Below are 23,453 nucleotides of genomic sequence, written 5' to 3' on the forward strand. Positions count from 1 at the left end.
AGGAAGACAGTGACAGAACAAGACCACGCAGGCTCTGCTCTGGGTCTCAAACCCGTGCCGATTCTTCCTCCTTTCAAGTCTATCGGGAGAGATGCACCTTACGGTGCCGCCCGTGACTGTGAACTTGTCTGTGTCTGGGAAGTGGCTCTTTGTTGGCTCCGTATACAGGCGGCACCCTCCTGCAGTCCACGGGGTGGGATTCAGAGCTAGAGCTACGCAGCCTCGTTCCCCCAATCTGCTACCGCTGGGTGCATCACCTAAGGCAAGGCCCCAGCCTCTCGACCTCTGCAACGGGAATACTAGTAGCCACCTCAACGACCAAGGAAATTAAAGAACCAGGGACAGCGTCTGATGCAGCACAAGCACTCGGCACGCATTAGCTGATCATGTTTGTGTTTTAACGCCACACACACATGCCAGACGACCATCTCCAATTCAACAATCTGAAATGTTTCAGAATCCAAAAAAAGTTTTGAGCGCTGGCATGACACGCAGAAAACTTCAGGTTTGATTTCAGTTTAGGGTTGCTCACTCTGTGAAGGTTACGCAAATATTCCCAATCTGAAAAACCCCCAAATCCAAAATACTTCTGGACCCGAGCATTTCGGATAAGAGATACTCCACCTGAAACGCTTCTCTCCCGAGTACTGCTCTGGGGTGACACTCCCTAAAAGGCAGTGCTGCCCCCACAAAGAGGCACACTGTGCTCCGTGGTCACTCACCACCAGTAAACAGCTACGTAACGGCCCACTGGTCCCAGGAGAACACCTCCGCCTAGGACCGTGTAAGCAGATGGCTAAACGAACAGGTAATGTTCCTTATTGAGAGGCTACTAGTGCTCGTTTTGGGCAAGCAGGGAAAACAGAAAGGCAGTGCCATCAGTATTTAACAGACTAAGCCAAAGAAAACGAGAACTCACTAACATATACCGCCGCGTGTCGGGCAGGGTTGGGACGGTGTTTGGACGGGTCACTGAGGCCACGACAGCCAGCCACCTCCAAAGGTCAGTCCTGGTGTGGTTCCTGCTCTAAATAGAAGGGTCTGTTTGTAGACAGGGCTAATTTGGTAGCGCTGATGTGTTTACTAGGGCTTTAGCCTCTACCTTCAGCTTTTTCTCCTGTTTATTTTAATGATGTCAGAAAGATAGAGGTCTTCTCTGGGTTTGTGTGTTTCAGTTTAGTTGCCCAAGTTCCTCCCTGTCTTCCCACCCTCTCTCATCCACCTCTCTGTGCAATCCCGCAAGTGCCAGAAGTCTTCTAAGAAACAAGGGACTTCCTTTTAGTTCAAGTGGCCTCCGGCGAGTTCGATTTACTGTGTCTGGGCCACGTCCAGGAAGCGCCGCGGAGCCAGAGAGGAGCTATCCGCTGGCCCCAGAGCCGTGCTGGGGAGCGTCGGAAAGCTGGAAGGAAAATGCTCTTGGACAGCAAGCATTTGCGTGCTGCTTGCATCGCTTTAAAAACTACAATGTGTAAAATCATCTTTAGTCCCCTCTTGCTTGGCCTGATGGCTGCCTGGATAAAGTATACTCCTGCGTGGGTGTGTGTGCATGCACACATGTGCAGTACACACACACACACACACAAACACACACACGGAGGGGGGGTGGCGAGCGAGCTATTGGTTCACTCCCTAAATGCCTGCAATCGTCAGGGCTGGGCCAGGAAGACACCGGATGCAAGGAACCCCATCCAGGTCTCCCACATAGGTGGGAGGGACCCAAGTACTGGGGCCATCGTCTGCCACCTCCCACGTTCACCAGCAGGAACCTGGATTGGAAGGCAGGTGTCCCAAGCAGGACAGCCTCATCCAGCTGCCCCTGGTGTCCTTCTTTGACCAAGCCACACTAAGAGGTCACCCTCCCTGCTGGAACCCCAGGGGAGGCACAACTTCACAGGCTTAGCTGCTCCCGTCTATTTCACCTCATATGACCCCCTCAATGGTAAGGAGGGAGCATGAACTTCAAAGATGTCAGGGACTAGATATGCAAGTAGCAGCCAGATGGCACTGCTAAGGACGGCTGCTCCCCACTGCCTTCTATTTCTCCCCTCTCTCCATGTCTAGGATCCTACGTAAACTGGGAAAGAGGCCCGAGTGGCTTCCTATTTCAACTGGAAAAAAGCTCACCATCCAAGAAGTATCTGCACTTACTACGTACATTTGGCCACCACCAATAATAAAGTTGGAGAGTAAGATGTAAGAACAAGTTTAGGTGGACGGCAGGTGACTGCACACACAGCCCTACTGACCAGAGAGATGTTGACCAAGTCCTTGGCTTCTCTGTCCTGGAAGACTGGGAACGGGGAGGGACCTGGTGACTAATGCTCGGGCCCTGTCCTTTCTCCCAGGAGCTCAGGGGAACTAGACAACCAGCTTCATGTGACTTTCTCTGTTCATTTAGGCTCCATTCTATCAAGGTCTCTATAAAATCTTTTTAATGTTCCAGTCCAGGCTCAGCTGGTGAAAACCAAAGTGAAAAAAAGTCGGAGGAAGGCAGGCAGTGGCAGAAGTTTTAGTCTGAATGCTTGCGTGGATGGTGGGGCGTCAAAGAGTTCACGGAAAACATGCATTATGCCAAACACACGTGGCTTTCAGAATCTGCTGCACCGAAGTGAACCGATCTCATTGCATCCCTCTCCACTCTCAGACAGACCCCGGCGCGGCCGAGGCAGCCGTCAATGACTCCATTCTTCCATAGTTCTGAACTCCACTTCATCAAGTTGGGTGACCGACTCTAAGGAGGAAAGCCACTTCCAGCCCTCGTCAAACTCATTTTAAACTTCACCGTGATTCTCTCCCTAGGCTATAAAACAAATCAGGGACATTATGGAATGCTCATTTTTTAATGAAAAATATAGGCTGGAACAGCATTTCAGATACAACACTATCAGAGGTACACTGAGCACGAAGCAAGCTACTCAATAACTGACGCATCATGTCCTCTCAACATGACAGACGCACGTGCCTTCTTGGCTCCCCCATGTTTGGTTTCAGACTTATGACAAACAAATTAGAAATAACGAGTCAAGCCACTGGAATTGATGTTGAGCATTAGCCAGCTTCTCTCCAATCACCACGACTCACCAGATCTGGGATGCCAACCAGAGAAAGTCACCTTCGATTTGGGAAGACAGAAGGTAGCAGAATCAGGGCTGAACCTGCCACAGCCTTGGTCCCTTGGCTGCTAACACGTGGGCTGTCTCATTCTACTTCGAGTAAATGTGCTGTCAAAGTGAGCACACAGGGGAGGGATCAACAGCTAACCTGGGCACCTTCCTGAGGAGGCCACTTCACTCACTAGGTGATAGCTGTGGGGTTGGTGCCACGGCTCAGCACATAAAGCCTCCCTCTGCGGCACCAGCATTCCATATGGGCGCCCATTCAAGCCCCGGCTACTCCACTTCCAACCCAGCTCTCTGCTAAGGCCCCTGGGAAAGCAGCAGATAGCCAAGTGTTTTGGCCCCTGCACTCACGGGGAGACCCCGATGAAGCTCCCGGCCCCTGCCTTCAGCCTGGCCCAGCCCTGGCCATTGCAGCCATTTGAGGAGTGAACCAGTGGATAGAAGACAGCTCTCCAACTTTCAAATAAATCTTAAATAAAAAGGAGGTAGCTAAGAATGCTTTTATGTTAAAATGAACAGGGATGTATCATGAACAATGTTCATGTTTTGAAAAAAACGCAAGGGACAAAAAAATAAAAAGCCCCAGGTGGGACGATGGGGGCAGCCCTGGGTCCTACAGGCCTTTCCTGAAGCCAGCTACAGTCTCCACTGCCTCTGGGGCCGGCAGCAACCTTGGGATTCCCAGAATCCCGCACCAAGGTCACCCTTGGGACAGAGCAGAGGAAATTGTGGGGCAACAAGAAGTCCAACTTAGCCAAAAGTCCACAAACTCTTGAACGCCTCACGCCTTCCCTTGCACGTGCGTGTGCATATCCACTATGTTCTAGAATGCATCTGTGTTTGCTGCCGTAGGAAATGACGACTCCAGGTGCTCATGACAAAGAACAGAGTGGGTCAGAGACAGGTGCCGTGTTGACTGCTAATGCCTTAGGAACCTGAGGAAGCAGGCGGCAAACCCTGGTCCAGCAGACGAAGAACTGGACACTCCTCGTTCTTGCCACCAGCCAGCCGGGGACCTGAGGCCGTCCCTACGTCTCTGGACTTGATTAGCTCAGAATCTCCACTAGCTGCAAATATTCTAAGCAGAATTACTCGGGGCTTCTCACCGCCCTCACAGACCCCACGTTAGCATTTCCATCTCCTTAAATATAAAAAAAAAAAAAATATTGAGGGGCCAACGTTGTGGCACAGCAGGTCAAGCTGCCACCTGAAACACCAGCATCTGAGGGCCGGGTTCAAGTCCCGGCTGTTCCACTTCCAATCCAGATCTCTGCTAACGTTCCTCTGAGCGCAGAAGACGGCCCAACCTCTTGGGCCCCTGCCACACACACGGGAGACCCGGATGGACCTCCAGGTTCCTAGCTTCGGCCTGGCCCAGCCCTGTTCCTTTGGAGAGTGAATCAGCAAATACAAGATCCCTCTCTCTCTCTCTGCCTTTCAAATGTATTATTTCAAAAAATGCTAACTTTATTTGATCGTCACATGAAATATGAGCTATCCCCATAAATATGCATAATTACAGCAATTTTTTAAAAGATTTGAGAGGCAGAGTTACAGAGGAGGAGGGAGAGACAGAGAGACAGACATCTTCCATCTACTGGCTCACTCCCCAAATGGCTACAGCAGCCAGGGCTGGGCCAGGTCGAAGCCAGGAGCTTCTTCCAGGTCTCCCACATGGGTACAGTGGCCCAGACACCTGGGTCATCTTCCACTGCCTTCCCAGGCACACCAGCAGGAAGCTGGATTTGAAGTACAGCAGCCAGGACCCAAACCAGTGCCCTTTCGGGTTGCTGGCGTCACAGGCAGCAGCTTTACCCACTGCACCACAATGCTGGCCCCTGTAACAATTTTTTAAAAAATCACAAGCAGCCTCCTACTTGGAGGGGCACAGGGATGCACGACCTACTGTATTGTGGGTTTGAGTCACCCTAAGCACTTAGTGTAAGCTACAGCCAGAACTCAAATGCAGGGAGGCTCCTCTCTGCCACCAATACACGGCAGGTGGATGGGGGTGGGGGAGGCAACCCGACACGTTTGAATTCAGAGGTACAAGAGACATCCCGCCACAGCCATGTGCCACGGCTCCACCCCTCAGCCTGCTAGGAATAGTCAGGCCGGCAAGGCTACCAGGGTGGCAGCCACAGGGGCAGGTTATAAGCACAGACGGAAACATTTCAGACTCCAGAGTGAGCCACACAACCCCCACTGCTGTACAAGTGAGGGAAGCAAGGCCAGGGATTATTAAATAACTCACCCAAGGCTTAGCTTTCAGAGCCGGGACGCACACCGGGCTTCTCGGGCCCGAGTCCAGCGTGAGTCCTAATACCCCACTCTGCGGGGCTTCGCTCAGGCCCGCCCCCCGCTGCTGTGAACCTTGCAACAACAAACGCTTTGAAGCCATTCGAGGGAATCCTGGGAATTGGGAGCACCCAGCAGAGAACAGGAGTGGAGCCCAGTGCAGCTCACCTGGCTCCACGTGCGGGTTCCGACTTTCACATCCAGCCACACCACTCGTCACTGTCAGGACACCAGAGCCACCACTGCTCTACGCTAACAACGGTAACATCAGCACCACCTTGTCCCTGTCTTCACATCACAGTATCACAGAACCACCATGCTGCAGCTGCTCAGCTGTGCACCTAAAGGGGCTGGAGGAGTGCAAGACAGCAGAACTCCATGCTGCGAGCACGTGCCTTTGGTTCCTACTCCGTGCTTGGCACCAAGTGAAGGGGAAGACAAAAAAAAAAAAAAGGTTGTATTTATTTGAAATGCACAAAGAGGGAGAGAGAAAGAAAGACACACACACACACACAGACACACACACAAAGAGAGAGACACAGACACAGAGACACACAGAGACACAGACACAGAGACACACACAGAGACAGAGACAGAGAGACACAGAGACAGAGAGACACAGAGACAGAGAGACACACACAGAGAGACACACACAGAGAGACACACACAGAGACACAGAGAGAGAGAGAAAGACACACACACAGAGAGAGACACACACACAGACACACACACACACACAGAGAGAGACACACACACAGAGACACACACAGAGACACACACACAGAGACACACACACAGAGACACACACAGACACACACACAGGCACACACAGAGAGACACACACACACAGACACACACAGAGAGACACACACAGACACACACACACAGACACACACACACAGAGACACACACACAGAGACACACACAGAGACACACACAAAGAGAGACACACACAAAGAGAGACACACACAAAGAGAGACACACAGACACACAGAGAGAGACACACACACAGAGAGACACAGAGAGAGACACACACACACAGAGAGACACACAGACACACAGAGAGACACACAGACACAGAGAGAGACACAATTTCCCATCCACTTGTTCACTCCACAAGCGGTCAGGGCTGGGCCAGGCCAAAGCCAGGAGCCTGGAACTCCACCCAGGTCTCCTACATGGGAGAGAGAGGCCCAAACACTCAGGCTGTCTTCTGCTGCTCTCCCCGGCACATTAGCAGGGAGCTGGGTGGGAAATGGAGCAGCCGGGACTCAAACCTGAGCTCTTAGGGAATGCTGGTGTCGCAGGTGGCAGCTGAAGCCACTGTGCCACAACCCTTCCCGCTATGAGACCTTAGAAAGGGAGTTGAATTAAAGGCAGAGTTAATTTTAGTGCAAAAAACTTCTGAAAGTCATGCATAGGAGAGGTTTTCAAAAATTTATAGAAAATGCATACCATGAAAAAAAAAAAAGGATTCCACAAGGTTGTGCACCTAAATAAACTTATCTTTTAATTTTATATTTCACAAACCTTGTAAATAACCCTCAAGCACATAAACGAATCAAAACCCCAAGCCCTGACGCTTTCTGCAGATTCCATTTCTCTTCCAACATGTTGGAGATGTACACTGGGAGAGATGGGACGATGGGGGCTGCAGGTTTCGCTGTGGCAAACACGTATGTGGCTATGAATTGTTCGTTCAGTGCCTTCAAACTGTTTAACAGCCAGCTTTTCTAAAAGCCCAAACTTATTTCAAAGTAAGAAGTTTTAAAAAAAACGTGAAAAAGTTTTAAATGGAAGACGTTAGGAAGAAAGGAGGGGAGGAGGAAGGGAAGAGGTAGGAAGACCCACATGGGTGCCAACACCCTGCCCGCTGTGCAATCCACTGGGCACTCCGGCAGCTGCCGTCAATCGGGATTCAGCTGCAGATAACAAAGCCCAACAGCCTGAGGCTTATACACGCACACGCCGCGTGCACTTAAACAATACCGATATGTGACGGGTAGCATGCATTTATCTGTCCTCTGACACAAAAAGCAATCTAGGTTTCCTGAAGGCAAGGACACAGAGTTCTCGCTGGACACCCACCTCAAGGCACGGTCATGAAGTGTCAGGGGATCTCTTGTCTCTGCCTGTCATATAACCTAAAGCGTTCAGGAAGATACAGCAGTAGGAGCCTACTGGTCCAGTGAACACTTCTGAAAGAATTCTTTTTTTATAGATTTGGAAGTCAGAGTTATACAGAGAGAAGGAGAGACGCAGAGAGGGGGAGGGAGGTCTTCCATCTGCTGGTTCACTCCCCAGTTGGCTGCAACGGCCAGAGCTGGGCAGATCTGAAGCCAGGAGCTTCCTCTGAGTCTCCCATGCAAGTGCAGGGGCCCAAGGACTTGGGCCATCTTGCACTGCTTTCCCAGGCCATAGCAGAGAGAGGGATGGGAAGTCAAGCAGCCGGGTCTCAAACTGGTGCCCATATGGGATGCCGGCACTGCAGGTCAGGGTACTAACCCCCTGTGCCACAGCAGCGGCCCCAAGAATCCATCTTAATTTTCTTTCCTTCCCTCATTAACTGTATTAAGCACTTAGAAGACTGCAACTACCCTTCCTGTTGCCTACACCGCGGACAGTGTAACACGCCCAGGTCTCTGTCCCCTCTACTCTGGGCCCCACCTTGGTTCTACATGGCAGAAGCTTGGAGAGTGCAAGCACTGTTGTTCTCCCCACTGGAGTCTAGACAGAAACTTACTTCAGGGCTTGGAGTGCTTAGAGAGAGACGGGAGGGGCTGAGACACACACTCTAGGCTGGTGCTCCAACACCACCTAGACCAGCGCCCCAGGACTGGCATGCTGAAGGAACTGTTACCTGGACAGTCTGGAAGCCACTGGCCAGGGAACCACACGCCATCGAGGTATGATCAGGGTACCAGGAAGCTACCGACGTGTTGGCTCCTGAACCTGCTGGGTTACAAGATCAAGGACTCGCCTTGCCCCTCCTCCCAAGGCTGTTCCAACGTCAGTCCTCTACAAGCACATCTGGTGAACTAAGTCAGGCCGAGAGCTAGGACTGGCTGGCGGCGGGCCTGGGAAGTGGCCCTGTCGGCTTCTGCCTCTGCATCAAAGCTCACGGTCTGGGAAGGGTCGGGGAGCACAGTCGGGGAGCACAGTGAAGCAGCCAGCCTGCAGGGGTGCTGCATCCACGGGCCACAGGAAGCCCCAGCACGAGGCGAAGCTCTGGCAGGCAGGGAGCGGGAGTCCAGTCTCTCCGAGCCATCCCCGTGCTAGTCTTCCTCCAGTTACCCAGGATGCCACACTAATGACAGGTGCACCAGCGGCCTTGCTGCAGATAGGCGAGGAGCAGATGCCTACCCCTACCTTGCCCTCTCTCTGCCCAGGAGACACCTGATGACAGGGCTCGCAACTGCCCCCGTTACATCCTCTACCCCATAGCCCACTACCTCTCGGGTACTGACACCACCTTGAGATGGCTTCGGAGCCCGAGCTTCCGCTGTACTGCCTCCTGCCGGGATTCTGGAATCCATTTCCTGGACCTCATCTACCTGAGCTAGACTCCTGCCACCAGGTAAGCAGGCAGCTCTAATATGGCGCAAAGAATGCTGGAATTCCAATCCAAAGAAATGCATTTCAATTCTGGCTGTGCCACTGAAAGCTGAGTGACCCTAAATGAGGCACTTCCACTGGCTGGGCTTTCGTCTCCCCATATACAGCGTGACGAAGCTGGTACCACCGAGGGACATGCAAGGAAATGAAGCGAGATTTCGCCATGCGCCTGGTGGGCCAGGTTCACGGATAGCACTCAAGTGTTCCTTCATTGTTGCATTGGGTTGTGCTTGCTGCCTTTTGCCTTCTCCTACACTTCATTGCCATCATGCACTTGGGGATGGCCAATGCCCACCCTGCCATCAACCATCCACCTATCTAGACTTCCTGGGTTGCCTGCAACCGAGAAACCAGCTAATTTGCAACCACTTGTAGGTGACCTTTTCGCACCTGATGATTTTCTAACTACAGAAAGTCAAAACTAGAGGTAGTAGAATGGAGTTTGAAAAGAGTTGCATTTCAAAAAATAAGAGGAGCTGGCATTGTGGCATAGCAGAAAAAGCTGCTGCCTATGATGCTGGCGTCACAAATGGGTGCCAGTTCATGTCCTGGCTGCTCCACTTCCAGTGCAGCTCCCTGCTCATGGCCTGACAAAAGCAACACAAGATGGCCCAAGTACTTGGGCTCCTGCACTCACAGGGGAGACCTGGATGAAGCTCCTGGCTCCTTCCTGGACTAGCCCTGGCCACTGCAGCCATCTGAGGAGTGAACCAAGGGATGGAAGATTCTCTCCCTCCCTCTGACTTCCAAGTGAAAAAATAAATCTTAAGTAAGAATACAAGACTATCCTTGGATCAGCATCAGTCTCAGTCACATGTTTGTGTGTTGAGATGATTTCTTGAGTGGAAGGGAAACAGCTGGTATGAGCTGACCAGATGAAAATTCTCTGCCATAGACCTAGAGGTCACACCCAAACCCTAGAGTGGACTGGGCACCACGTGTATCTCTTCAAAAAGCAATTTCCTTAAGAATTCGTGTTCTAGTCTAGGAGACCCATTCCATCAAGTCCAGGTTCTACCACTCCTTGCCAACTGTTCCCCAACCTGGCTCTGGACTCACCCACCCTTGGGATGCACTCATGCGGTCCCCTCCAGAGGGGACAGAGGTCATGGTCAAAGACATCCAGGGCTCCTGGGCCCTTCAGACATTCCCAAGAGTTATTACCAACCTGTCAATATGCCCTTGCCCCAAAATTCCAAACAGCCTCAGGAAAGAGGAGACAGAAATGGAGGGAGAGAATCTGTCCCAGTTACTCCAAAGGTCAAAAGTCCGATAGCTAACACACGCAGATTCCAAATGACTTGTCTACTCACCTGCATGCAAATCAGTCCAACTTAGAAGGCTGGCCTTAGGATTACATTAGGTTTACATTTTAAGTCCTATGCTTAGGTCCAGCCATTGTTCAAAGGTCCTTTTATCCCTCTTTAAATCCTTTGGCGTTAGAATGGTGTTTTGAAAACTTCCAAATACACGTTAATGGAAAGAGAACTGCTACGCACATTCTAAAGTCACCTGAATCATCTGTCATATCAATTCTGAACTCATGTTTATACAGGGTGCAGAGCTTGGCTTACCTGTCTGTTCCCTGCTCCTGGTCTTGCCTATGGGATACTCCCCACGTAGCTTCTCCTTCCTGGCTACTCTCTGGAACCCACCCCCTGCACAAGGAAAATGCACTGTGGTGAGCAAATACAAGTGATACCAGAAGTTTTTCTGTCCGCCTGTTCTTTCTCTAATTCCATTTGGGATGAGGGAACTCATTTGGCTATGCCTACAATGCCATGATCGGTCAAAACCAGTTCTCTGGGGCTGCATCCATGTGTGGATGTGGGGATGTGGGGCAGAGGTAGGGCCGTGCTGGGGTCTTGTAAAGCAACTCCCTCCAAAAGTCTGAAAATAAAACTGTCCTCAGAAAATTAAATTTTAAAATCAGCCCATGATGAATCCAATTAAGGCAAATTAAGTCACCATAAAGAGAGACTGGTTCCCAAGTCTGCAAGGCAAGAGACTGATAAGAACAAACGTTCTATACAACATCTAAGGAAAGAATATAGACTGTGCTAACCAGCTGGGGAGGTGGGTGTCTGTCCCCAGTTGGCCATTTGACCTCAGCAAGAAGGATCCAGAGGAAAAGACAGACACGTTCCATCCAACCACGGTCCAGAGTTAGGGAAGGGTTAGCCCCAAGGACCTTGAGCCGAAATTCCAATCTTGGAAGTCAAATTACTCTCTACATTCTGCTTCCACTTATGCCTAACCACCTCCTGATTAAAATTCAACCACCCCACCCAGGGCCTTAACCCTTAGAAAGAAGGCTACAAGTGCTCCGTCCCATTGGCAGCTGTCACTCAATGTAAACTTAGAGACTAGCATTGAGTTTGGAATTCAGCTTGCTACAGCCCCTACTTACAGGGAGCGAATGTTCCAGCTGTTTGAATGCAGTTGTCTGGTCCTCTCAGTAGTTACCATTTCATCATAAATCAATAAGTTAATTAGTAACAGATTGGAATGTGGCCCTGTAAGGCTTGGGACAGGCTTGAAATTCACCCAAGTTCTCGCAGGTATGACCTGCACGTGGGAGTGCAAAGCGTATCCCAAGGACTGTGTCTCTGCCACAAATGACGGGGACATTTCAGGCATCGCCATGAACCGGACTTGGTGCAGGACCTGGACGTGAGTTTGGTCACACACATGGAGAGCAGAAGTGCTCTGTGAAACAGGAAAGGGTGTGGCGTTCCCAGAGGAGATCCTAGGAGGGGACCGAGGCCGGCACTGCCAGGGATGCAGACCACGTGACAAGCCCGCAGGTGGCACCGCAGCTGAAGGACTTGTAAGGGAAGGACCGCCAGCAGCTTCGCGTTGTTCCCAGTCCAGTTCTCTCCACCCTCCCTTCCCACCCAGGGTCAAGGTCTTCAGTCCACTCTGAGTGGCCAGAGACGGGAGCACAGAGGTGGGGACTGGGCTGCAGGTCCGGCTCCACCACCGGACACTGACCGCCTGATCTCAAAGATGGTTTCGTGACTCCATTGCAGCAGTTTTCTCATCTGAAAGCCAGGCCAGCGAGAGCAACAGCCCTACGGAAGCACCACGTGTATATGAGAACTTTGTGTGTGCAGGAGGCAGGACTGCACTTCCGGGTCTCCTTGGGCAGAACAAAACCAGGAGGTACCCGGGTTGACACGTCCAGGACCCAGCCTGGAGACCCAACATTGTCAGGTCTGGAGCTTAACAAGACGGCCAAGGCCAACTGACACCTGGGCTCTACCAGTCACTCGCTTCTACTGAACCTTTCCCGGGCGTCAGGTGCACATCTGGTTTTCTTCAGCGGTTTAAGCTGATTGGCCAACAGGGTTTGGAGCAGAACTACATCCAAGGTGGAAGGAGGTAAGAACACTAAGTCAGCTGATGGTGGGTCTCACTCCCATTTCTCTTAGGCCTCATAACAGAGGTCAACTCACTTATGCCCAGTCTTGATTTTCCAGCAAGCCAAAGTCTCAACTTCCAACTCCTTAGCTCCCAAGAAAGCCGAAACTCAATAGCTCGAGCTGGCAGAACATCTAACAAACCCTAATGCCCAGGCCTCACCTCCAGAAACAAATGCACTTGGTGGGTGCAGCTGGGCCTCAGAATTGCAGAACTCCCCAGGCGATTCAAGTCGAGGGTTTAGAAACAGTGCTGTGGTGTTTTAAGTCATTTAAACGTAGGACAGTTTCCCAAGTTTTCCCATTAATAGAGACCCCTGGGATACCTGTTGTCCTGTTAGAATGAGTTTGCAAACTTAGAATGGGGCTTAGGGCTCTACAGGTTTCTGAGCACGCCCACGTGTTCTGTGTCATCAAGAAGGTTCAGAAGACAAGCACCACACTTAGCAAAGGGTGTGGGGAATAGCGCAAACTCAAAACCAATGTTGAGATTAACAGCTCAAGTGTATGCATGGGTACTTCAGAGTTCATGGAGAAGGGCATTAAAGGATGTTTATTTTGGTGCAAAAGTATCTGAAATCCACCTGTAAGGGGGTCATTAAAAAGTTCATGGAATATGCTATTATGAAAAAATCAGTTTTTAAAATTTTGCACCTAAACATCTTTAATCCCAGCTTTCCAAACTTTTTGCAGTACCCTTGTGCAGGTTTCCATCCATTCGCCCAGAATTGACATTCTGTTCCAGTCCCAACCTACGTCCAGGACTTAGAAGATGAACAAAAGCAATTCCCAGTTCTGCAAATATTTAATCCTCAGTGGGCCACAGGCCTGAGAGAGGAGAACCAATTGTTACATGTGGTTTCCATCATTCCTTCAGGGATTTTTTTTCCACTATTATTTGAACCAAACCACCAGGACCTAGTATTTAACAATGATGTAAGCTGTACTCACATCACTGAATAAGCACTTAAATATCAATTCACTTGAAAGTATGTTCAACCGCTTAAAAACAGGATGTGGCTTGTTTTCCTATTTTAAATAAGTTTTATACTGTATTATTTAAACTGTTCCATGGCATTAAAAAAAGGCAGAAAGCTTCCCAGCTCATTCAAGTTTACTCTGTAAGTAGCTGTATAACACTGACACCAAAATTGGACACGCATAGGAAAAAAGGTGGGAGGGGGATATACAGCAGGCTCATTTGACTGTATCCAAAGATACTGAAATAACAGTCCATTAAAGTAATTATATGATGACCGAGGTTTTATTCCAGAATGCAAGAATGATTTGACTTTAGAAAATCTGCTTATGTTAGTCACTGCTTTCAAGGATGTTCACTGTCACTAGCATACATTTCACTGTCCAGGGCTTTGGTAAAATATAAGTTATGTCTATTGAAACAATTTCCTCATTGGTAGATGACAGCATTAATCTGATATCACACCTAGAATATCCAAGGAAAATCAACCTCTTTGCATATGCCATTTTGATTTATAAAAATTCTGATTAGAATCTTCTAATCTTCACTTTACAAATTATACCAGTAATTCTTTCCCAAATAAGTTTTCCTCTCAAATTCCCAAACTTCTATGGCAATACTATCATTTCCCATGCTTGATATCCATGTGGCCCTACCAGTCCTTCAGGCATTCACATTTGGAACAGAAAGACCAGAAAAATGCAGAGAAACAAAAACCCTACTGAGATTGGGTTAATGTGCACATGCGGCTCAAATACACCTGTGCTGAACTTGACCCCAACTCCATCCATCAAAGCTTGCACTCTGCTGCATGCTTAGAACCCTTAGAGACTTCTGACACCCGGCTCGCGCTCCCAGATGTCGTCGTGGCTGAGTTAGGAAGGGGTGCAGCTCTCCATGCGATTCCAGAATAAAACAGACGGGAGCTGGCGACTTCAATCCGCAGGTCACGCATCCGTCTGGTACGTCTAGACAATGAAAAAAATCACTGTTCTGCCTGCTCCCCATCAGCTAACTCATCCCCTTTGCCAATCCAGGAATCACCTGGGATTTCGGAGCATCCTGTTGGGGTTTTGTGTTTACTCCTTGTATTACCGCACTGGCACGTTACTCGTCTGCTGAAGGTTGGGTTTGAGGGAGAAAGAAGCGTGCCTTTCTCAGAATGGTCTTATCTAGCCAGTGAAGATGCTTCATGATACTCATCAACTGAGTGCATTATTTTGAGCCCTGGATGGTAACAGCAGTGAGGACGGTCCCTCCTCCACACTCCTGACTTTCTAGTTTACAGCGTGCTAGAAGAGGACATAGATAGCTCAAACACGACAGATCAGAGTGAGCTGCGCCAAGTTCAAGAAAGGCACAAAGTGATAGGGCGTGTTCAAGGGAGGGAGAATTCTTCACCCTCAAAGTGCTGATGTGGACAAGACAGCCCGTCCCCCGATGAGCCGAGTCAGGCAAGGGTCTCTGAGCTGTCTGGCGACAGACTGCCTGGGATGACTATTTCAGAGGGGCCACTGTAGTCAAGAATGGAGAGGGGTAATGGGAAGATGGCTAGCACGTACATGGTGTCTTCAAAGAGTTCATGGAAAAATGCGTACTGTGCACAGACTTTAAAAACTTTACTGTGGGTCCAGCGCCATGGCACACTAGGTTAATCCTCTGCCTGTGGCACCAGCATCCAATATGGGCACTGGGTTCTAGTCCCGGTTGCTCCTCTTCCAGTCCAGCTCTCTGCTGTAGTCCAGGAGGGCAGTGGAGGATGGCCCAGGTCCTTGAGCCCCTGCACCCGCATGGGAGACCAGGAGGAAACTCCTGGCTCCTGGCTTCAGATCAGTGTAGCTCCGGCTGTTGCTGCCATTTGGAGAGTGAACCAACAGATGGAAGACCTTTCTGTCTGTAACACTGTCAAATAAATTTAAAAAAAAAAATCTTTACAGCTATGTAAGCACAGGTCTTAATCCATTTTCCACCAACCTCATGAAGTACCCATGAGTTGAGGAAGCCAAGGAGAGGGCTCTTCAAGGTTGGAGGCCTGTGGTCAGTCTACGGCCATACCACCCTGAACACGCCCGATCTCATCTGATCTTGGAAGCTAAGCAGGGTCGGGCCTGGTTAGTACTTGGATGGGAGACCTGTGGTCAGAAGCAGGTGGCAAATACGAGGAGACAGTCATGTGAGGCAGGTGCAAACAGAAGAGGCTCCGTGGCCTGGCGACACCAAGATGACCAGGCCCCGATGAAAGCTGGGCACCACGTACAAGTGACAATCACTTCCATTCCAGTTTCCAGCCTGACTGTCTAAGGTGCCCACAGGACCCTGTCCCAAGATGTAAAAAGCTGACCACGCAAAAAGAAAGAAAAAAAAAAAGCCAACAGATCTGCTTCAATTCACCAGAGAATGAAGATGGAGGGCAGCCTGCTGCCCCAGAAACTGGAGAGACAAACAAGTGGACCCAGACAACCCCTACCTGCCCGGGCGGAAACCTCCATCGGAACCAGTGACCAGGAGCACAGGAACACCGACAACTCGCTGAAGGCTCGGTGGGAGCAGGGGAGAGCCACAACGTCCGGGAGGACCCAGGCCCAGGAGAGGCACCCTCAGTTTCCCCTCCAGGAGTTCCACCTGGTCCTCCCCGTGAGTACTGGAGAAAAACCCCCTCGAGCTTCTGCCAACCGCAGGGGAAAGGGAGCCATCTGGAAAGGCACCAGAGCTCTGTTCTGCCTAGCATGGCCATCAGGAGAAGCTAATTAACAAGCCACTGGGGTTTCATCAGGGCCTAAGCTGCCTAGAGGGAGGGAACTACCCTACTCCAGCCAGCACCAGCCTTCCACATGGGAGAAGACGACACCCAATTCTAGCCCATCCCCCTATCCTGTCCCACCTAAGAGGGGAGAAAGAAACTAAAATACTTGTGAAGCTCACAGCCCAGGGCCACAGAGATAGAAGGCCTAGACCAGTCAAAGGAACATAGAATATGTCTCCTCCTCACCCCGACCTGGCCTCCACGTCATTACAGTCCTACTTCCCACAGTTCCTTGCACCCAGTACATCATGTCGGTCTTCCAAAAAAAAAAAAAAAAAATTACAAGGCATACTAACAGGCAAAAGACAAGTGTGGGGAGAGCGAGCTCCAGTACCAAAGTCCACTGTAGTAGGGACGTGGAAATGATCAAATCCAGAAATTAAAATAACTGAACTACCAGGTACAAAAGATTCGCCCGCTGCTCTAAGAATTGTCTCTGGCTTAAATGCTCATAGTATTGAATGGTCACCTAGGACAACTAATGCAAAACGTTACTCCTTTGTATGGGGCAGAGAAACAGCAGAGAACTGAGTTTCTGGCGTGCTCCAGCCTGCACCTCCACCGAGTCCAAGTCTCAGAGTGAGACTCGGACACCTCACAAGCCGCGCTTGGGTACTCGGATGCCCAAGCCCTCCTGGAGTAACTGCCCCGTGTCAAAAGCAGCTAAAACACACACACACACACACACCCCACCACCACCACCACACAACCCAGAGACATGCTTCCTCACTCCCCAAAAATGGCCTCATTGGAAGCTTGCTATCTTCTATACAGAGCACAATACGCAAAGACATCGTCAAGATTCTATGCTGGGACCGGCATTGTGGCAAAGCAGCAGACAATGGCCCAAGCACCAGGATGAAGGTCTTGGCTCCTGGCTTTGGCCTGGCTCAGCCCTGGCCATTGTAGCCACTTGTGGAATGAACTAGCAGCAGATCGAAGACAAAAAAAATTCTCTGCAACCCATGTCCTTTCAGTGTGTGCCTTGCTGGGGCATTTCTAGGGGTCTGAAGGCATCTGAATTTGTTGTTTAATAAAAAAGTGAAACATCTTCAAAATGGATTGGTAAACTAATCAATCGGATAGGGATGGTATCTAAAACATTTTCAAACAAACCACGGCACCCTGCAAAGTCTCCTTCAGAGAGGAGACAATGATTTGGGGCCAGCACTGTGGCACAGTGGATTAAGCCACCACTCGCAAGACCAGCAGGAGTCCCCGCTCTGCTTCTGATCCAGCTTCCCACCAATGCACCTGGGAAGTCCTTGGGTCCCTGCCACCCACATGGGAGACCCAGATGGAGTTCCTAGCTCCTGGCTTCTGCCTGGCTCAATCCTGGCTATTGTGGTACTGGGAGAGTAAGTCAGCAGATGTAAAATCTCTCAACCTCTCAAACATACATACACCCTGCCCTTCAAATAAATATTAAATATGTGTGTGTATGCTTTTTATTTGTGGAGGTTCTTCTTAAAACCATAAACATTCTTTAGGCACAAGGAGCTCATCTACCACATCTCTTCAGATTTAATGTGCTACCTCATTCCGTTCATCCTGAGAGGTAGATAGCAAAGCCAGCCTTTTAGGAAATCTGCAGACCCGATTCTATCCTCAGTTCTCCCCAGAACCTCCCTTCTTTCCACAAGAACATCAACTGAAAGCACACGCTAAATGCAAGAAGATCCTAGCACTTAAAAATTCTGAGTCATCGTAAAAATAGCAAGTTTGGGGCTGGCGTTGTGGCATAGCAGGCCTGCAGGGCTGGCATCCCACATGGGCACCAGTCTGTGTCCTGGCTGCTCCACTTCTGATTCAGCTCCTTGCTAATGTGCTTGGGAAAGCAGAAGATGGCCCATGAGCTTGGGCTCCTGCTACCCATGGTGGCGGGGGGAGGGGGTGGGGTGGGGGGGTGGCAGAAGAAACTCCTGGCTTTGGCCTGGCCCAGCACTGGCTGTTCTGGCCATCTGGAGAAGGAACCAGTGAATGGACAACCTCTGTCTCTCCCTCTAACTGTTTCAAATAAATAAGCAAATCTTTAAAAACAAATAGCAAGTTCATTGAAGTAGAATAGTGCTCCCTAAACTCACGCCACCCCTACTGATGCCCATGTCCTAATCCAGGAACTTGCAAATTTTTTAAGATTTTGTTTATTTGGAAAGCAGAGTTAGAGTGAGCTTCCATCTGCTGGTTCACTCCCCAAATGGCCACAATGCTGGGGCTGCGCCAGGCCCGAGCCAGGAGCTTCTTCCAGGTCTCCCACATGGGTGCAGGGGGTTCAAGCACTTGGGTCATCTTCCACTGCTTTCCCAGGCCATTAGCAGGGAGCTGCACTGGTAGTGGAGCAGCCGGGACTTGAACCGGTGCCCGTATTTGATGCTGACACTGCAGGCAGCAGGTTTACCGGCTGTGCCACAGCACTGGCCCCCAAATGTTACCTTCTGTGGTCAAGGGGACTTCACAAGTGTGATTAGAAGAATCTGGGGGGTGCCGGATTCTGTCCCGGTTGCCCCTCTTCCAGGCCAGCTCTCTGCTGTGGCCAGGGAGTGCAGTGGAGGATGGCCCAGGTGCTTGGGCCCTGCACCCCATGGGAGACCAGGAAAAGCACCTGGCTCCTGGCTCCTGCCATCGGATCAGCGCGGTGCGCCGGCCGCGGCGCACTGGCCATGGCGGCCATTGGAGGGTGAACCAACGGCAAAAGGAAGACCTTTCTCTCTGTCTCTCTCTCTCTCTCACTGTCCACTCTGCCTGTCAAAAAAAAAAAAAAAAAAAAAAAAAAGAAAAAAAAAAGAATCTGGGGTAGAGAGGTCGTCCTGGATTAACCTGCCAGGCCCAGTGTCATCCTAAGGGCCCTTATCAGGGAAAGAGAAGGAGGTGTAAGGTCAAGGCAGGCGAGAGCCAGACAGAGGTGTGACCACAGGGAGGCGGCCCCGAGCCCAGGAATGTGGTGGCCTGCAGGGGCTGGGAAAGGCACCGAGATGGATTCTCCCCTAGAGCATCCGAGCAAAGGCAGCACGGCCGGCTCCTTGGGCTTCACCTGCAGGTCAGACCTGCGCTCTACAGAGCCATGCAAGAGCGCACTGAGGCTGTGCGAGGCCGTGACATTTGGGGTCCTCCGAGCGGCAGCCACAGCCTGCCAGCTTGCGCTAATAAAGGCGTCAGGCCTACAGGAACTGGGGTCCCCCAGGGAGACCATGATGCCTATGGGCACTACGGCTAACGCGTGCACTTGAACTTACAGGTGCTTCCCGACGTCAGCTGTGGCCACGCAGCAACCACTGAGCGAGCTCTAGTTGTAGGGTGGCTGCTGCTGCTTCCCCGTTCTCCTAACCTGTAATGGTGAACTTGGGAGATTGTTAGATCAGTACCCAATTACATCGCCCCTCTTACAGCCCTAAGGCAGGGGTGGCGTCACGACTGCGGACACAGAAATTGAGAAACCTGAACTTTCTGGGGAATACCCACAAGTCTGGGCTCATTAGTATCCCTGTGCCAGCCAACTCACTCAACCAACCAGAGAGGGGGAAGCATAAACTCAGCATTGGGAAATCTGAGGCCGGCATGCCCAGGAGTGTTCCATGCCAGCCCAGTGATTCACTGAAAATGAATACCGCAAGGAGGGAGGGAGCGAGACAACCTTCAAACCTATCACAAGCCGCCCACTACTGACCGAAGATGCGGCCAAGGAATCGACTAATCCCCTGCACGCTGTATTGCATGAATGTCTGATAGGTCAACGAAGGCATGGGTGGAACCTTCGAGACATCGACTGCTGAAGTGACGAGAGCTCCATGAGCAGAGTGGGCTTTGTCTGGGCCGCCTCCTGCTACAGCTGCCACCAAGAGGCCTGTGGTTCCGGCAACAGGAACGTGGTGGGCCGCCAGCTACCACCGAGAGGCCTGTGGTTCCGGCAACAGGAACGTGGTGGGCCGCCAGGAGCCCACCGCGATGCAGACCCCGGAGCTCCACAAGACGTCATCACACCAGTGGCATGCCAATGCTGGCCCTGCGCTGATGGCACGTTCTTTGTACACTACTGATATCACATCGCAAACCCGAGGCTTAGGAGCAGAGGAGAGAGACATGGCGGGGGCCCAAGCCTTATTCTTCGCGGTTATGGATACGAGGTGAGCTTCTGAGACCATGAACTGCTCACGCCTTTTGCTCAGCTGTGGATTGTTTAAGCAAGAACAAGTGCAGAAACAGATACCTGTTTCCGTCTCTCACCTCCAGAAGAGAGCCAAGGTTTTGTAGATGCGACCAAGGTTTAGCTTCAGGAAGGAGATGGAATTGGAGACTGGTTTCCCTCCCCCGCCATACCACACTAATCATTCTGGATACTCCATCTGCCTTGGCCAGAAACACAGACCCAGCGCTCCCCCCACTCCCACCCCCACCCCCACCCCGCCCCGCCTGGAAAACAGAAGACGGAGTCCCAGCCCTGCTGAGCCCCGCCGCTCCTCCAAAGCCTGGAACAACTCCCCCGCTGCGAGCGCCCTGGCAGGCCCAGGCTGTTTTTGCACCAATTCCGAAGACTGGTCCTTCACTCAACAGCTGTGTTTGTTTACAGGCTGAGAAATGAACGCAGGACACACACACTGGTTCCAGCAGAGTTGTGCTTTCGGCATTTCCCCCCCAGACTACACAGCGCGTTAGTCCTTGTAGCCCACTTAGAGCTTGCCATCGACGGTGTGAGCCAAGAGGGCGGGGAGAGAGACGGCCGCTGTGCACGGGGTTCTCGGCTTCCTTGCTCCAGATTCTGTATTTTTCCCCCCATGGAGCAGGGCCAAGTCCACACCTGCATCACCATCTGCACCTGCTATTTCCTTGGGAGGGAGGGACAGGGTCCTCAGGTCTCAGACACCAGGCGGGGGCCCTGTAAGTATCCCTGGAGTCCAGAGATGCTGCCTGGACAGAGTGAACTTGGATATCAATGACCACAGGCCAGTTTTACGTCTGGCACACGGTCTCCCATAACCAGTAGCTTTCTACCCTAAACCCACTAGCCTCTTTTTAAGTGGTGTTTTAAGAAGAGAAGGGAGGAAAGGCTAGGATGTTAAAAAAAAGGGGGGGGGGGCATGTTTTGAATTTTTTTCCTGCTTAGAAAAATAATTCTTCCCATTGTTGGTATCTTGTTCTCTCCCAGGGGAGCGCCTCTCCCCAGCCCCAGAGGATCAGTATCCTCTGTAAATATAGAATTTTACTGTTACTTTTTAAGAAGTGAATACTTCGAGTCCTTTTTGTTTCAAAGCAAAGGGTGTGTTATGCTTTTTCTCCGAGATCCCTTTCCCATCGCTTCTCCCCTACGGTTGGCTGCAGACAGCGGAGGCTGAACACAGGACAGCTCGCCTCTGAGACGCGAGCCTTGGACTCCTAAAAACAACTACCTTCTAAAAGCTAACCCATTTCTCCCAGGCTTGCAGGACCCACGGAGTGCCCGCACAGCCGAGAGTGGGATGCAGGCAGGCAGACAAATAGGGGTCAGGGGTCACTGCACCTGTGCTGCATGGCCATGTTTTATGGGCTGCAATGACATCTCCCAGTCATGAAAAGGCCTCTCCTCCAGACTCCCAGGACGCCTTGACTGCAAATGGACGTGAGCCGGCTGCACATCTGGCCCGCCAGGCAGCTTGCATAACAAGCCAACTGTCAAGATTATGCTATCATCCTGCTGCTTAGCCCCGAATGGAGAAATGCGAGAACAGATGCGTGGTCAGTATGTGGCGAGGACGGATTATAGAGCAAGAAGCCCTTGTCCAATTGCTTGGAGAGCAGAAATGTTTCAAATATTGGATCTTTTCCCGATTTTGGGGTCTATTATAAATATGCATAAGAACATATCAGTTTCTAATGTTGCATTTATGAAATGGATGCAAATGAAGATATCAGAGAGGAGACCCAAAAGGAAACACGAGATCATTCATGTCCCACATACCACATACAACTTCAGTGTACCTCCATTTTGACGCAAACATGTCGCATGAGGTCAGGGGGGGCAGTTTGCCACTTGTGGCACCATGTTGGTGCTCAGAGATCCAGATTCTGGAGCATTCCAGAGTTAGGATTTTCATAGTAGAACTCTGAAACACACTGTGTGTAGCTACACACACTCGGACAAACATACCAAGCTGTGTATTTCTATTAAACAGAATATGAACGTTGGTGCAGATAAAGTCACATTTGATAGAAAAAATTAGTAAGTTTACATTTAAGAATTACTTATTTGAAAGGTAGAGTTAGAGAGACAGAGAGATCTTCCACCTGCTGGCTTACCCCCAAGTGACCACAATGACTGGGGTTGGGTCAGGACAACGCCAGAAGCCCACAACTTCATCCAGGTCTCCCACGTGGGTGGTATGAGCCAAAGCACTCAAGGCATCTTCCAGTGCTTTCCCAGGCACATTAACAGGGAGCTGGATTAGAAGTGCCGCAGCCAGGACTCAAACCGGCACTCATAGCTATGCTGGTGTCACAGGCAGAGGCTTGACCTGTTGTGCCACAACACCGTCCCCCAGTCTGCAGAACTACTTGGCTCAGCCAGTATTTAGAGCATATTTATGCCATTTGTTTTCATGACAGACTCCTTATAGCCCTAGATATCCTGCAAACTTCAGAGGGAAACTGTTACTGCACAAATATTCACACAGCCCCCACACAGCACCTTACCGACAGCTGGTGCCTAGCGCCATTATGAAGGATGACTTGTTATCAAGACATCAATGGCTGGGCCCAGACATGTCCTTTGAAAACACGGTGACACGCAGACACTCATGTGTTCGTCAAGAATACTGCCTCCTCTTACAACACATTCGAGGTGAGCAAGACACAGCTCTCACCCTCGGAGCAGCTCCAGACCAGTGCAACAATGAGAAGTTACCAGATGACAACCGAGTCATCAGGAAGCACAAAGATGCTGCAAAGACTTGGAGGAAAGACAGTCTAGGTCCACACTGACTGAGCTAGTGGAGACAAAAGTCAGGGAGGCCCAATCACAGCGGCCCTGAAGGTTGGCCAAGAGCAAATGAACGAGAGTCAGCAGCAGCAGGCGCCCGAGACAGCAGGAAAGCCGGACACAGACAGGTGGGGTCCCCAGCTCCCCACCCCAGTGCTGTCCGTGTCTTGTGCCCTGGCCGCCCATCCCCCGGCTTTTCTATACCACTAATGGCCCACACCGAGTCAATTATAGAGCATCGGTTGTCCTTCTCCATCTTACAAAAACGAAG

At 50.8% G+C, this 23,453-nt stretch overlaps 1 protein-coding gene across 15 annotated transcripts in view; it reads right to left on the reverse strand.

The window, feature by feature from the left end:
- The window catches only part of BMP6 (bone morphogenetic protein 6), a 179,227-nt gene that overhangs the window by 117,887 nt on the left and 37,887 nt on the right, over window positions 1-23,453 (reverse strand). For 2 of the 15 annotated variants that reach the window (XR_016234324.1, XR_016234319.1), the window contains exons 2-3: window positions 10,607-10,690; window positions 920-1,027 (exon numbers count right to left, since the gene is read on the reverse strand). The exons of 9 other annotated variants lie outside the window; for them this stretch is intronic. The gene's annotated coding sequence lies outside the window, so the exon portion shown is untranslated. The remainder of the gene's footprint in view (window positions 1-919; window positions 1,028-10,606; window positions 10,691-23,453) is intronic. 4 more of the 15 variants (XR_016234323.1, XR_016234317.1, XR_016234322.1 and 1 more) reach the window with 3 other exon arrangements.

Source organism: Oryctolagus cuniculus, chromosome 5, assembly GCF_051225735.1.
Source record: "Oryctolagus cuniculus isolate XC-2025 breed Fujian yellow rabbit chromosome 5, ASM5122573v1, whole genome shotgun sequence".
Classification (NCBI taxonomy): domain Eukaryota; kingdom Metazoa; phylum Chordata; class Mammalia; order Lagomorpha; family Leporidae; genus Oryctolagus; species Oryctolagus cuniculus.